We start from the raw sequence: 15,282 nt of genomic DNA, 5'->3' as shown, positions 1-15,282 counted from the left end.
GGCAATTCATGTGTACAGATACAAGGACTGATCCATGGCTCAGCATGATGACTTTCAAGTAAAAAGTTTCACTTTCAACCCTAGCATTTGGTGTAGAACCAGGGAAAAAATAATTGCCTAAAAACATGGAGATGCATTGCCAGTCAGTGTAGAGATTTTTTGGAAATTTCAGATCTGCAGAGTAGGAAAGAGACAAGCACATTTAAGACAGACTAGATCAATTATTAACATGGTCGAAAAACACAGTATAGCACAAGTTTTCTATACTTCCCTTGTATTCTTATTTTTATTCCCCTCCTCTATCAGTGTGAGACCAAAGCTATTACTTTTCTTGGTTTTATCTGTTTACAAATATTTCATATTTCAAAAATAACCTCTGAGTGCAGATCTGAATTGAAAAGAATCTCTTCATTCCTGAAAACTTGTTAAATTATTCATTTTACAATACAGCACCAGCATCATATGGACTAATTTCTGAGAGTTGTGTTTGCATTCCCTGATGCTGTCTCTGGGCCTACTCCCATATTGGTTAATCTCTGTTTGAATAGCTCAGAAATAGGAGTATCCCAATTTCTTTGCAAGGTCAGCTATGGTTTCCAAACTATTCAACCTTTTCCCAAGAAGATCAAGTGTCAAGACAAGTTAACTGGAGAAAAAAAAACACCAAAGACTGTGTATCACTATTTGAGCAAGACAACACTGACAGGTTCTTACACACAGAATTATTTCAGAAGTGCATCCATCTTGTCGCTGGGGGAGTTTAGATTTTCTCTAATATAATACCTCCATTGTGCTTTAGGACAGTTCTGTTTTGACAAACTGCTTTCTTAGAAATCCTGTCATTCTATTATTATCCTTCAGAGCAAGTCATGATGCAAAAAGGGAATGTAAAAATATCCTTGCAGTGAATCAACTTGAGATAGTTCCCTCTAGAAATCAATCTCTAATGCATTTGACAAGAGGATTTTCTTTTTACGGCAATTTGAAACCCTTTTGCTTACTCAGGGAAAAACCAAGCAATTGTTGGAACCTCTTCCTTCTGTAGGAGATGATAATAGAAGTACAAAATGCCCAAAAACTACAGCTAACTTTCCCTGAGCAGAAGTCAGTTATTTCATTCAACTAAGCTCTAGATGTAATATTCTTCTGGGACTCTTACAGGAAAAACTATCCAGTTATGGTCATCACAATATAAAAAAGATGTTGAGAAAAGTAACAAAGATGATTAGGGAACTAGAGGCTAAAACATTCGAAGAATTGCAGGAATTGGATATATCTAGTCTAGTGAAAAGACAGACTAAAAGTTATATGATGAGCAGTTTCCCAATATTTAAGGGTCTCCCACAAATTATTGGAGGAATTCTCAACCATTCTCTAAAACACCTGAAGGCAGGACAAGAAGCAATGGGTGGAAACTAATCAAAAAGAAAACCAACCCAGAACTAAAGAAAAATTTCCTGATAGTTAGAATAATTAACCAGTGGAAGGGCTTGTCTTCACAGGTTGCTTCAACATTGAAGTTTTTAAAGAACAGATTGGAGAACTATTTGTTTGAAATGGTATAGGATCTGCTTGAGCAGGGAATGGACTAGAAGACCTACAAGGTCTCTTCCAACTCTGCTATTCTGTTATTCACTTGGGGATGGGAGATACAATACAATACAATACAATACAATAGTAGAGTTGGAAGGGACCTTGGAGGCCTTCTAGTCCAACCCCCTGCCTAGGCAGGAAACCCTATACCAGTGATGGCGAACCTTTTTCGCCTCGGGTGCCAAAAGCACATATGTGCCTGCTATCACACGAACTCGAGTGCCGACCCACATAACGTAATGTCCCTGCTCACCTGTGTGGACCGTGCATTTTTGCACAAGGCTTCCTCGCCACTCCCTGCTCTGGTTGCTTCCCCTTGGATAACACCCAGTGAGGGGAGAAGTTGCTCTGCCACTAACAGCAGAGATTGGGGTGGGGGTGGGGGGATGCTCAAGTGTGCTCCTGTGTCAAAAAACCTTCCCTTATCATTCTCCTGTGTAAAGATTGGGCCCTTTTTACAATGGCAGGTGTGAGTCCAGTTGCTAAATTCTCCCCTTCTATTAAAGAGGATCCTGGGCACTACAGTCAATAGACAAATGAGGAAGGGAGCTGCTGGCACAGGGGAAAGAAAAGCAGCAAGGAAATAAGGAAAAGCAGCTTTTTCCCCTCAAGGTGGCTGCTCTGTTTCCCCCCCTCCCCCGTGCTAGCACAGAGGATCCTGCCTGGTCCCTGCAATCCAAAGGGAAATGAGGAAGAGAGCAATCTGCATGAGGGAAAGACAAGCAACAAGGAAAGAAGAAAAAGCAGCTTTTTTCCCTCAAGGTGGCTGCTCTGTTGCCCTTTTCTCCATTTCAGCACCACTCCATGGAGCCTGCCCCACCCCCCATCGCCCAGGTCCTCGCTTCTCCCAAGCATTTCTTTGCCTATTTAATTTCCCCTCCGTAGCATTTTTCCATCGTGTTTCTTGCCGTTTTGGACAGGAAAACAAAGTTTGTGGGACTAAAAAAACTCCTTTCAATCAATCAATTCCAACTTTGCGAGATCTCCCCCCCCCCCAAGTTGTAATTGATTGAAGTTTTGTTTTAGTCCCACAAACCTTGTTTCTCTGCACACGATGGCAAGAAACGCGATGGAGCTGGAAATCAGGTAGGCAAAGAAATGTTTGGGAGAAGCGAGGACCTGGGCGATGGTGGGTGGGGCAACCTCGATGCCATATCACTGAAATGGAGAAAAGGGCAACAGAGCAGCCAGCACGAGTGAAAGAAGCCTCTTTCCTTGCCGCTTGTCTTCTCCTCCCCCCCCCCCCTTGCTGGCAACTCTACTCATTTCTCTGTGGATTCAAGCGATCGGGCAGGATCCTTTTTAGTAGCAGGGGAGGAGGGGGGAACAGAGCAGCCAGCATGAGTGAAAGAAGCCTCTTTCCTTGCCGCTTGTCTTCTCCCCCCCCCCCTTGCTGGCAACTCTACTCATTTCTCTGTGGATTCAAGCGATCGGGCAGGATCCTTTTTAGTAGCAGGGGAGGAGGGGGGAACAGAGCAGCCAGCACGAGTGAAAGAAGCCTCTTGCCGCTTGTCTTTCCCCCGTTCCGGCAGCTCTCTCCTCATTTCTGGTTTGCATTGGGCTGTTTTTCGCCCTTTGGAGGCTTCAGGGAATCCTCCGAAGATTTTTTAAAAAACTATCGAAAATCAGCTGGCCAGCGGGCGCATGCACACTGGAGCTGACAGGGCAATGCCTCACGTGCCCTCAGAAATGGCTCTGCGTGCCGCCTGTGGCACGCGTGCCATAGGTTCGCCATCACGGCCCTATACCGTTTCAGACAGATGGCTATCCAACATCTTCTTAAAGACTTCCAGTGTTGGGGCATTCACAACTTCTGGAGGCAAGCTGTTCCACTGATTAATTGTTCTAACTGTCAGGAAATTTCTCCTCAGTTCTAAGTTGCTTCTCTCCTTGATTAGTTTCCACCCATTGCTTCTTGTTCTACCCTCAGGTGCCTTGGAGAATAGTTTGACTCCCTTGGAGAATTACAGGTAGCAGTGTCAGGTGCCCTTGTTTGTTCCTGGAAGGGAAAAACAAATGTCTGTTTAATACTTGACTGAGAGAAATCACATAATAATAGGGCTGTAAACTACTGTAAAATGGAAAACACCCCAGAAGAGAGCAGTGTGAAATCCATTTCTTATTGCAAAGAAAATTACATGGGTGTTTTTATGCAGACCTCAGGAGTGTAACCAAAAGACCATACAGTAACATCATGAAGTGCCCCTCAAAAAAAAAAGGTTAAGTAGAAGCATAACTAGTATATTTGTTTTCTGTCTCTAAGGAGAATGGTTCATTTGATGCAGTGTTTTTCGAAATTGTCAAGTTTAAGGTGTGAGGACGTCAACTCCCAGAATCTACCAACCAGCATGAAGCCCACACATCTTAAACTTGTCAAGGTTAAAAAGTGCTAATTTGAAGGGAGAAGAAATTATTAAATGCCCTCATTGCAGTCTGCATTGGCTCTAAACTGTATCCTCCCATATTTTTTTGCTTTTGTTTCTAACCATTGAGACATCTAGATAGGAGAAGGTTATTGGAAGCAATTTTGTAGGGTGATCGGCAGGCGCTGAAGCCTTAGATATTTTGCTTGAACATTCCATGTCCAGCTCCCATTGCTGTACTGCAAAGTATATCTGCAAATTTGTGTTTTTCTAAAATAATGCTAACTATAGTTTGAATTCTACCTTTTCATTCCAGATCTTAAAAGCAAGTGCTAACAAAGAGAGTGGGCAGGAACAAAACCACTTAAAAAGACAGGTCCTGCTGGATTAGATCAGAGGAGTATGTGGGTCAGCATTTGTTGCTACCACAGTCTCAAGCAATACCTTCATGAGATAAGAATAATAGCAATGAGGTTTCAGTTTCTTTAGGAACCTGCAAGAGATTTATCAGTAGTGATTACGGTTGCAATACAGGTGAAACTCTAAAAATTAGAATATTGTGCAAAAGTTCATTCATTTCAGTAATGCAACTTAAAAGGTGAATCTAATATATGAGATAAGACTCATTACATGCAAAGCAAGATAGTCCACGCCGTGATTTGTCATAATTGTGATGATTATGGCATACAGCTCATGAAAACCCCAAATCCACCATCTCAGAAAATTAGAATATTACATGCAATTAATAAAACAAGGATTGTACATAGAACAATATTGGACCTCTGAAAAGTACAAGCATGCATATGTACTCAGTACGTACTTGGTTTGGGCCCCTTTTGCAGCAGTTACTGCCTCAATGCAGCGTGGCATGGAAGCTACAGCCTGTGGCACTGCTGAGGTGTTATGGAAGACCAGGATGCTTCAATAGTTCCCTTCAGCTCTTCTGCATTGTTCGGTCTCATGTCTCTCATCTTTCCCTTGGCAATGTCCCATAGATTCTCTATGGGGTTCAAGTCAGGCAAGTTTGCTGGCCAATCAAGCACAGTAATCCAAGCTGGTCTTAATGAAGCACAGTGGTCCAAAGTCCTCTTTTCTGATGAGAGCAACTTTTGCCAAAAGCACCAAAAACTGGTTCAATGACCGTGGGATTACTGTGCTTGATTGGCCTCTCCATTCTTCCTCCTTACTCTGGGTCCTTGGTTTCCAAATGAGATGCAAAGTTGCTCTCATCAGAAAAGAGGACTTTGGACCACTGAGCAACAGGACTTTGGACCACTGTGCTTCATTAAGACCAGGGTCAACGCAGCCGTCTACCAGGAGATTTTGGAGCACTTCATGCTTCCTTCCGCAGACAAGCTTTATGGAGATGCTGACTTCATTTTCCAGCTGCCCACACTGCCAAAAGCACCAAAACCTGATTCAACGACCGTGGGATTACTGTGCTTCATTGGCCAGCAAACTCACCTGACCTGAACCCCATAGAGAATCTATGGGGCATTGCCAAGAGAAAGAAGAGAGACATGAGACCGAACAATGCAGAAGAGCTGAAGGGTGCTTCCATAACATCTCAGCAGTGCTACAGGCATGCTTATACTTTTCAGAGGTCCGATATTGTTCTATATACAATCCTTGTTTTATTGATTGCATATAATATTCTAATTTTCTGAGATGGTAGATTTGGGGTTTTCATGAGTTGTATGCCATAATCATCACAATTATGACAAATCACAGCTTGAACTATCTTGCTTTGCATGTAATGAGTCTTATCTCATATATTAGTTTACCTTTTAAGTTGCATTACTGAAATAAATGAACTTTTGCACGATATTCTAATTTTTTGAGTTTCTCCTGTAAATAGCTGTCGTGACTAGTAGCCTTGTCGGCTATAATTTGTCTAATATTTTAGTTGGCCAAGTTGGAAGGCATTATTATCTTTCCAGAAAGCAGGCAAGCAGTTAAGAAGGACAACAGCTTTGGGACCATTGTGGGTAGGTCAAGCTTGACTCCCTTTGAGATGTGTAAGCTAATATGCGAGTCCCTTGGATTGCAAGGTGATCAAACCAGTCAGTCCTAGAGGAGATCAACCCTGACTGCTCTTTAGAAGGCCAGATCCTGAAGATGAAACTCAAATACTTTGGCCACCAAATGAGAAGGAAGGACTCACTGGAGAGGAGCCTAATGCCAGGAAAGATTGAGGGCAAAAGAAAGGGACAACAAGTGGCTGGATGGAGTCACTGAAGCAGTAAGCTTCAGTGAGCTTAAATGGACTCCAGAGGATGGTAGAGAATAGGAAGGCCTGGAGTAACATTGTCCATGGGGATGCGATGGGTTGGACACAACTTTGCAGCTAACAACAACAAAGCTAATACTGATGCTTCCTTACATATAACTCTGGTTAGATGATCTACACACCATATTTAATCATCAATATGGATTTCTGCCAACTTAGTTGTGACAAGTATATCTGAATATTGTTCATAAACTAATGTTAAATTCTTGCAGATTAAATCTTTTCAATGTCTTTTCATTTTAAGGACAAGCCTGAATGATTCCCCTCCCTATTCCTTCAGGAGTTGATTGTGTAATTCCTCAGATTTACTTTTGATCTCTGCCAAGTAATTTAAAAATACAGAATTACCACTAATGTTATTTTTCCACCCTAACCTAAGGGCTACAGCTGGATTATAATTTATTTTGCTTCTTTCTTCAGTAAATCTGTAAGATAAATTAAGCAGCAAGAAGAGGAACTTGTCCCAAACTGCTACGTAAGATTCATTGCTGAGAAACATCACCTACACTTTTGTGTACATCTAGGCCATATAGTTAACATAATTTATTCCACTTAATTGATTTTATTATTACTGTCAGTTGCCCTTCGTTCAAGTTTAGAGTGACATATATTTATTTCATTTCTATAGCCACCCACAAGTGACTCTGGGTAGCGTACATCATAAGACCTAAAAACAAATGAAATACCATGTTTCCCCAAAAATAAGACAGGGTCTTATTTTCTTTTAACCCCCAAAATAAGTACTTGGCCTTATTTTGGGGGAGATCTTATTATTTTTGAGGTGCAGGAGGCAGCGAGTGTGATCACCCCATGGCTGCTGCTGTGTTGCAATATGTTTTGGGAGGGCTTATTTTAGCATATGCGCTCAAAAGCCAATTGGGCTTATTATTCAGGGAGGTCTTATTTTGGGGAAAACAGGGTAGTACAAAATAAATACATTTGATAACCAAGTAAAACTGTTACCATGGAAGTTAATACAACAAAGAAACAGGGCCCTTAACACAACCAAATCTTCATGGCCTTATAAAAGGCTTAAAGGGGCGAGGACATCCTGATAGCTGAAGGGAGAACATTCCAGAGGGCAAAGGGAAGAACTTTTCTCAAGCAAGCAGTTTAATCCAATATATCTAGGAGTTACTAACACTCCTAGATATATTGGATTAAAGCTTCTGTCATAGTGGCCCATCCAAACTGGAGATGTTGACACAACTCAGGGGTTGCCATGAAGAAGAGGGAGTCAAACTATTCTCCAATGCACCTGAGGGCAGAACAAGAGAAGCAACTTAGAACTGTGGAGAAATTTCCTGACAGTTAGAACAATTAATCAGTGGAACAGCTTGCCTCCAGAAGTTGTGAATGCCCCAACACTGGAAGTCTTTAAGATGTTGGATAGCCATTTGTCTGTAACAATATAGGGTTTCCTGCTTAGGTATGGGGTTGGACTAGAAGACCTCCAAAGTCCCTTCCAACTCTGCTATTGTATTGTATCACAGTTGCAGTCTAAAACAACTGAGGGCTGTGATATTTTGGTTTGCTGATATTTTCATTTCATTTATTTATTTATTAAACAAATTTATATAGCTGCCCATTTCACCAAAAGCAACTCTGAGTGGTACACAACAATCAGATTTTCCATATAGAGGGGGGGGGGGGCGTGCATAAGTACAGTAATATGCCTATCGTCCCCGTCATTGTCTTTTTTCCTTGTTCTTGTTTTTGTTTGACAAATTCAAATAAATAAATAAATATTATCTCACGATTCCAGATGCTTCACAACCCCAAGAGATGTTATTTGGAAGAAAGTTCGCATTGTGTGCTACACCCAAATATAGCACAGTTGGATTGACTTATTTAAGAAAATTTATATGGCTGCCCAACTCCCTCTCAGAAGCTCAGCTTCGGCTTCATATATGGTATGAGCCTAGCCAATGTTGAATTCATTTGCAAATAATTATATTTATTATTATGCAATAGGTTGACCTAATTACAATGGCATTTGAATGCAAATCTTCCCATTGTTCATCACTCTTAATGCAAGAGAAAGGTAACTTCCTAGTATCAAGACAATTATTTCTAGCAGTATACCACGTGTTGAATTTTCTTCTGCAGACATTTAGACAAGTCCAGGCATGGAAAACTGAGTCAGGCAATATGAAAGTTCCAGAAAGTTCCCTCTGCATCTATTATGCTAACCACAAAAGTAGGCTTGGTGCAAGAAGAAAATCCAACAAGGAAAGATTTAGAGGGGATAATAGGTAGTAGAAGTCTCTTTGTAAATCATCCTTTCATCACTAGCATACCGACCAGGGCGTACTCTACAAATTTTTTAATCTGCAAAAAGTGATCTTTCCTAATATTGGACTAGCTGAACCTAAAAGTGCTCCCATTCATAAAACCACTCATGTTTGCTATTTGCACCTGATAGAAAATTCCCTGTTCTTCCCTGAGGATTTTCTTATTTATTTATTTTAAGAAAATATGTATGGCTGCCCACTCATTCTCAGTGACTCTAGGCAAAATAAAAATAAAAAAATATTTTATTTTACAAAAATAAAAACCCAATACAGAAACAATAAAAAACAATTACCTCCACCATCACCACCATCCTTTTTTTTTGGAGCAAATTGGTGTCTTTGGTGAATGTAAGGGATTCAAAGCAAAATTGAATCTGGAGATTAATCCCTTGATCCACTGAAATGTTGTTTCTGTGTTCAAAAGGGGATGGAGAGTCCTAAATGTTATGAGTCAATCAACATTCAACAGCTTAATGACACTCATAAAGATGTGCTGAGTCTGTTGTTGAATTTGGAAGCAGACATAACAATCTGTAAGGCAGTGGTTTCAGGTTAATTCTGTCGTTCTTGGGATCTGCCCCCTATTTTGAATTGTTTTTAACTTGGATTTTTTGTATTGCATCTTCTAAAATGTTGTACTGTCCACCTTACAAATTTATAATATATGATTTGGATTATCTGCAGAAAAAATTCAAACAAAATCAAGCCCTTCCCCTCTACACTAAAGGCCTGATCCATTTGGGATGATATATTTCCAATTTATTATTTTCTAACCTTTACACAATTACTAAATCTCTTTAATTGACTCTCTCAATTGTATTAATTCAAAGTCAAATAAGTCAAATAAATAAAAAAAAAATTAATGTCAAATGTTCTTTGAAACCATTATCAAAACTGGAAAAAAGAAGAAGATAAAGAAATACATGTAAAAAAGGACACAAACCACTAAGAACACACTCCAGGATACTGTGTAGTGTTATTCATAAGCATATGGATATTTATGCCTATGAACATTTGACTGTTGCTATACTTGGAGCAATCGCAGTGATTTGCAGTCAGCATATATAAGAGAATAATAAGAATTTTGCAACTTTCTTTGTTATCATGGGAAACAATCATCTCAATTTTACTTGGCATCTGTTTATGAGAAAATCTATAAAGATAAAAAGGGAGGTATGGCAGCGTGTGTATTACCAGTTTATTTTCTCTGATTAATTTTGCTGACAAGGATTACAGTAATCTGTCCAGATTTAGGAGTGCTACAATACTTCCTTTCCAAAAGCTCAAGGAAGCTTTTGATTCAGGCAAGTGACAAAGCTCTTCAATCTTTTGTATGAAGGATCCCATAAACATTTTATGTGTGCAAAAAAAAAAAAAAATCCAAGTTAAGACCAATCTAATAAAATGTATGAGTTATGCCCAATCATTTTTGATAGTATGAATAGGTTTTGATTTTTGCTTTCATCCAGGAGTCACATTTTAAGTTTCAAATTGTTGATTGACCCCCAAACTTTTACTACTTGAAAATAATTTAATAAATGCTACTGTACCTAACAGTACCCTGAACAATACTAACACATAAATAATGGTGACTTCATAAAAGTAGATAGCATTTAAAAGATGAAAAATGCAAGATTTTCATCTCATCGGTATCAACGAGGTCACTGATAATTAGTTAAATATGGCTGAGGTGAATGAGTGCAAGTATATCTTTCCTGGGTGAACATGAATTCAGGTAGTGTAGCTTTCCTAGGACAAGTGAGATAAGACAGAAAAGACAGAGGGTGGAAGGTCACACAACATACAGCATGCTGGTAAATGAGGCTAGTTACAACACAGCAGATAACAATAACTCAAGGCCACTCTTGCTGGCAGCTGACCATCCAACCTTGGGAAACTATAGGAGATGTCCTGTGAAGGTGGGAGTTTCCCCCCTTCTAATTAACAAGGTGTGAACCGTTGGCCTTCCAAGAAGCATATCTCCGAATAAGCAGAAAAATAAAACCCGAGAACATATTCTAATGAACAACTTTAATATGAAATAAAATAAAATAATACAAATCTTACTATCTAAATCTTACATTTTGGCAGAGCTATGTAGCCCACCTCCTTCGGCAGGCAAACGGAAGATCAGAAGGAAAGTAAAGGAATGTGTGACGTATTATGAGACATGCGCAGAAATCATTGTCAGATAAAAAAACAATTCATTTCTACTGTATAACTCAGAATATAAGCTCAAGTTGACAAACAAATTAACGTAGTGACATGGGCAAATCCCGAAGGTGGGGTTAAATGCATCATCAATTTGGAATCCTTACATAGCCATAAGAGACCTAAATCTAGCGTCCCATGAATTGTGTTGACTCTTATCTAGTGCCAATCTGACTTGACCATTAATAGACCAGATTCTTGCATATACATAGCATGTAATAAACTTTTAATGCTGTTCTTGGTTATTTGTGCCTGACATTAACCCAGTCTTGTAATTAGCCACTTCACTTTTAGGACTGAAAAAAAAAAGATTAATTGACTCCAATGGACTTATTGGAGTCCATTGACTCATTTATTGACGCACACACCCTGACATTTACTGACTCCCCTTGACCGCCAGCTGTTTAATCACTCCTTGGATAGCCATATTAACCCTTGGGGTCAAAATAAGCATATGTGTGCTAATTGGCATGTGCCCATTAGAATCTCCTTGATTTATATATTATCTTTTTCAATGAAATTAACACTCAATTGTATTCATTTACAATTGTCAAAAATATGGAACACAATTCACTTCTAGCTTTTTGTAGTTGGGTATGACACAAGAGAGGTAGTTCTTTCATGTGCCTGATAGATTTGCCTCCACTTGAAAAAACAAGTAATCCTACCCTTTGCTCTATGCAGGAATCCACTACTACAGTAATCCCAGCACACAGCCATCTAAGTCTCTATTAAAATGACCCTGGCCAGTGGAAGGGGGCAGTGGGGCTTAATACTTTGCTCCCCATCACAATCTCAATTCTAGATCAGTGTTGCAATTTACCTGGCATAAACCAGGTCCCATTTACTTCATCTTCTAACTACAGAGTACAATCATAAAATATTTAGGCTAGCATCTTGTTTGGTGCAGAATCTGTAACACAAGACCCAACTCTTAAAGGCACAGAACAGATGCATAACAATCCACTAGATCTGTAAGTGCTACTTGATGTCTCCCCTAGTATTTATACCTTGTTGATGAATTTTAAAAACTGCTTCTCGTGCCACAATTGCTCTTAGGATCTTCTCCCCATGAAAATAGTGATGACAGCTAAATTCAAGAGCACACAATTTATTCATGCATTTTATTCACTAGATACAGGACCTTTGCTTATTTCGAGTGAACAAATGTAGCCTGTCCAGCAATATATACTTTGCTCTCCATTATGGGGTAGTAAATGATGATAGAGGAGTACCAGCCCGCAGAGTGATTCGCTACATAAGGACATAACCCATGATGTCAGAAGGATTTCTGGTAAAGGGTCAAATACTTTAGGACAGCAGCATCCACTCATCACGGAATGTGATGGCTCAGCGGTTAAAGATGCTGAGTTCGTTAGCTGGAAAGTTGACAGCTGGAGTTTGATACCGGAGGACTTGGACGATGAGGTGAGTTCCCATTACTTGCTCCAGCTGCTGCCCACTTAGCAGTTGCAAAGGATGCAAATGCTAGGAGATATAAATAGGTACCACTCTGGTGAGATGGCAACAGCATTCTGTGCACCTTGGCATACTCTGGCCACATGACCATGAAATTATCTTCAGACAATGCTGGCTCCCTTGGTTAAGAAACAGAGATGAGCAATACCCCCTAGAGCCAGAGATGACCAGACAGGAGAAACCTTTACCTTACACACTCCTCGAGATTACTCGCACTGATTCTCTGCAAGCACTTTTCAAAAATCTGCACTCTTGCCATTGTTCTCTTCAAAAAAAAAACAAAAAAACAGAAAGTGCTATTGTGGCATGACATAAAAGGTCCCTGGAAACCACATTAAAAATGAAATGTGAGATTGCACGGCATGGCAGGATCAGATGCTCAACATTAGTTTCATACTCCTTTTATACTCAGCTTGCATCTGGCAAGCACAGTCAGAGATGGGATTATTTTAAGGCATGTTGGGAATTGCTCTCATTTCACAAGCCTCTCCACCGCCCACATGCTGAGCCTTTGCTTCACTTTTGGGCATATTGCCAACTTGCATCATCTCAACAGATAGGAGGATGTTGAGCTAAAGTCTATTCTAATTAGACTGCAGTAACTTGCCATTTCAGAAAATCAATGTGAAGCAAACCTGTAATACAAGTTTCTTTTTTTTTTTAAGTGGAAGAGAACGGGATTTATTCTTCCTTTTTAACAAAATGAAATGTTAATTTGCATGGGCAGATCCCCAGAGAGTAGCTGTGTCTCCCACCAAATTACTGGATGTTTGAGGAGATGTCCTTTCCTCAGGAGGCTGAGCAAAAGATGGGGACAAATGTCCTGCAAAGAATTAAAGGAAAGCAACAATATTCTTACTGATACTAAGGTGTAAGTGGCAAAGCAAATAGAAGCATACCAGAGGTGGGTTGCTCCCGGTTCAGCCAAAGCAGTAGTAGCGGTGGCGGGAGGTCCTGCCCAGATGCCCAGACGCTTCTGCATGTGCAGAAGTGTTATGCTTGCATGTGAGTGTGTACGCAAGCACACCAGAACCAGTAGTAAAAATATTTGCAACCCACCACTGAAACATGTTATCTACTGATTTTGCACTCTGCAGTACATGAATTTAAGTTGCAGTGATACTCATTATAAAATATATTTACATGCATGAGCCCTACCTAATTATTTAGTAACCTAAAATGAACAAATTACTCATCTTCATCTATAATAAAACCTGTTTCGGAGATTCCATTTTATGCCTGATAATTGCAGACTAAGCTTTACTGAACTGTGGGACTTATTTAGGAGTAATCACACATACCTTCCCATGACCTGCTCTGCTGCCTCATCATAGTGGGAGTGCAGTTAGTGAACAACACCAAGAGTGAATGTCAAGTATTTAAACTAAACAAAGAGGCACAGATATGGCCATCGGCAATAGAGAAGCAAGAGCCTGCTGGTATCTCTTGGAAATTATGGTTTGACCAGAAGTGCATTTCTGCTAGGACAGAACGGGTGTTCCTAGATTGAGAAACTCCCCAAGCCAGCTAATTAAACAGAAAAGCCATTACAAAAATCCAGTTAAAATAAAAACAAGAAAATCAAAACTGGGAGCAACTTTTTTAAAAAATGCAAGGAATAAGATCACTGCTCTATTTTTGAAGCTAATTACCTATTCATCACTGAAAAGGATTGGAAGAATTCCATAGAACACTTTATTCTTTCCCTCTCTCCATCTATTGCCCCCTAAATGAGACTATGCATGGCCCCCAGTCTCCCCTATTTAACAGAATAAGAGTTGGAAGGGACCTTGGAGGTCTTCTAGCCCAACCCCCTGCTTAGGCAGGAAACCCTACAGCACTTGACAAATGGTTATCCAATATCTTCTTTAAAGCTTCCAGTGTTGGAGCATTCACAACTTCTGGAGGAAAGTTGTTCCACTGATTCTAACTGTCTGGAAATTTTCCTGAGTTTTAAGTTGCTTCTCTCCTTGATTAGTTTCCACCCATTGCTTCTTGTTCTACCCTCAGGTGCTTTGGAGAATAGCTTGACTCCCTCTTCTTTGTAGCAGCCCCTGACATATTTGAACATTGCTATCATGTCTCCCCTAGTCCTACTTTTCATTAAACTAGACATACCCAGTTCCTGCAACTGTTCTTCGTATGTTTTAGCATATGGCCCCCTAATCATCTTTGTTGCTCTTCTCTGCACTCTTTTTAGAGTCTCTTCACCTTTTTTACATTGTGGCAACCAAAACTGAATGCAGTATTCCAAGTGTGGCCTTACCAAGGCATTATAAAGTGGTATTAACATTTCACGTGATCTTGTTTCTATCCCTGTTTATGTAGCCTAGAACTGTGTTGGCTTTTTTGGAAGCTGCTGCACACTGATCCTCCTTAGTTACTTCTATTGAGTGAGGTACTGCATATACCAGTGGTGGGTTTCAATTTTGTTTACTACTGGTTCGCTTGTCCGTGCACGTACTCCCGCTGCCACTACCGGTTCACCCAATCTGGGCCAAACCGGGAGTAACCCACCACTGACATATACTGTACCTGTGCATTTTGTTTTTCTTGCCTAAATGTAGAATTCATTTATTTGAGCAAAAATATTGAATTCGAAACTAATACAGGGGATCCAAAGGTACTTTTTCAAGAGGCAGATGGGCTTTCTTGTTTTTCTTTGAAAACGTTTCGCTTCTCATCCAAGAAGCTTCTTCAGCTCAGAGCTGAAGAACTAGAGCTGAAGAAGCTTCTTGGATGAGAAGCAAAATGTCTTCAAAGAAAAACCAGAAAGCCCAACTGCCTCTTGAAAAAGTACCTTTGAGACAACCATGATCTGGATGACCGAGAATCTCCATAGACATAATAAAGGGGGGAAAGCCCACGATTAAGCCACTTTTCACCAAGAGGACCGCCAACAAGGATTTTTGCAAGTGCAGAAATGCTTTTGATTGTCAAGCAAAACTGCGGTGCTGCACAATTGACTCTCAAAAAGATTAGGGGTTTGGAGAGAAAGAACGACTCTTTAAATCAATTAATAAACATTCCGCCACAGGAGGCAGCTGAATGA

Source organism: Natrix helvetica (assembly GCF_964273705.1).
Source record: "Natrix helvetica genome assembly, chromosome: 1".
In the NCBI taxonomy this organism is placed as follows: Eukaryota; Metazoa; Chordata; class Lepidosauria; order Squamata; family Natricidae; genus Natrix; species Natrix helvetica.
This window is presented reverse-complemented; position numbering follows the sequence as displayed.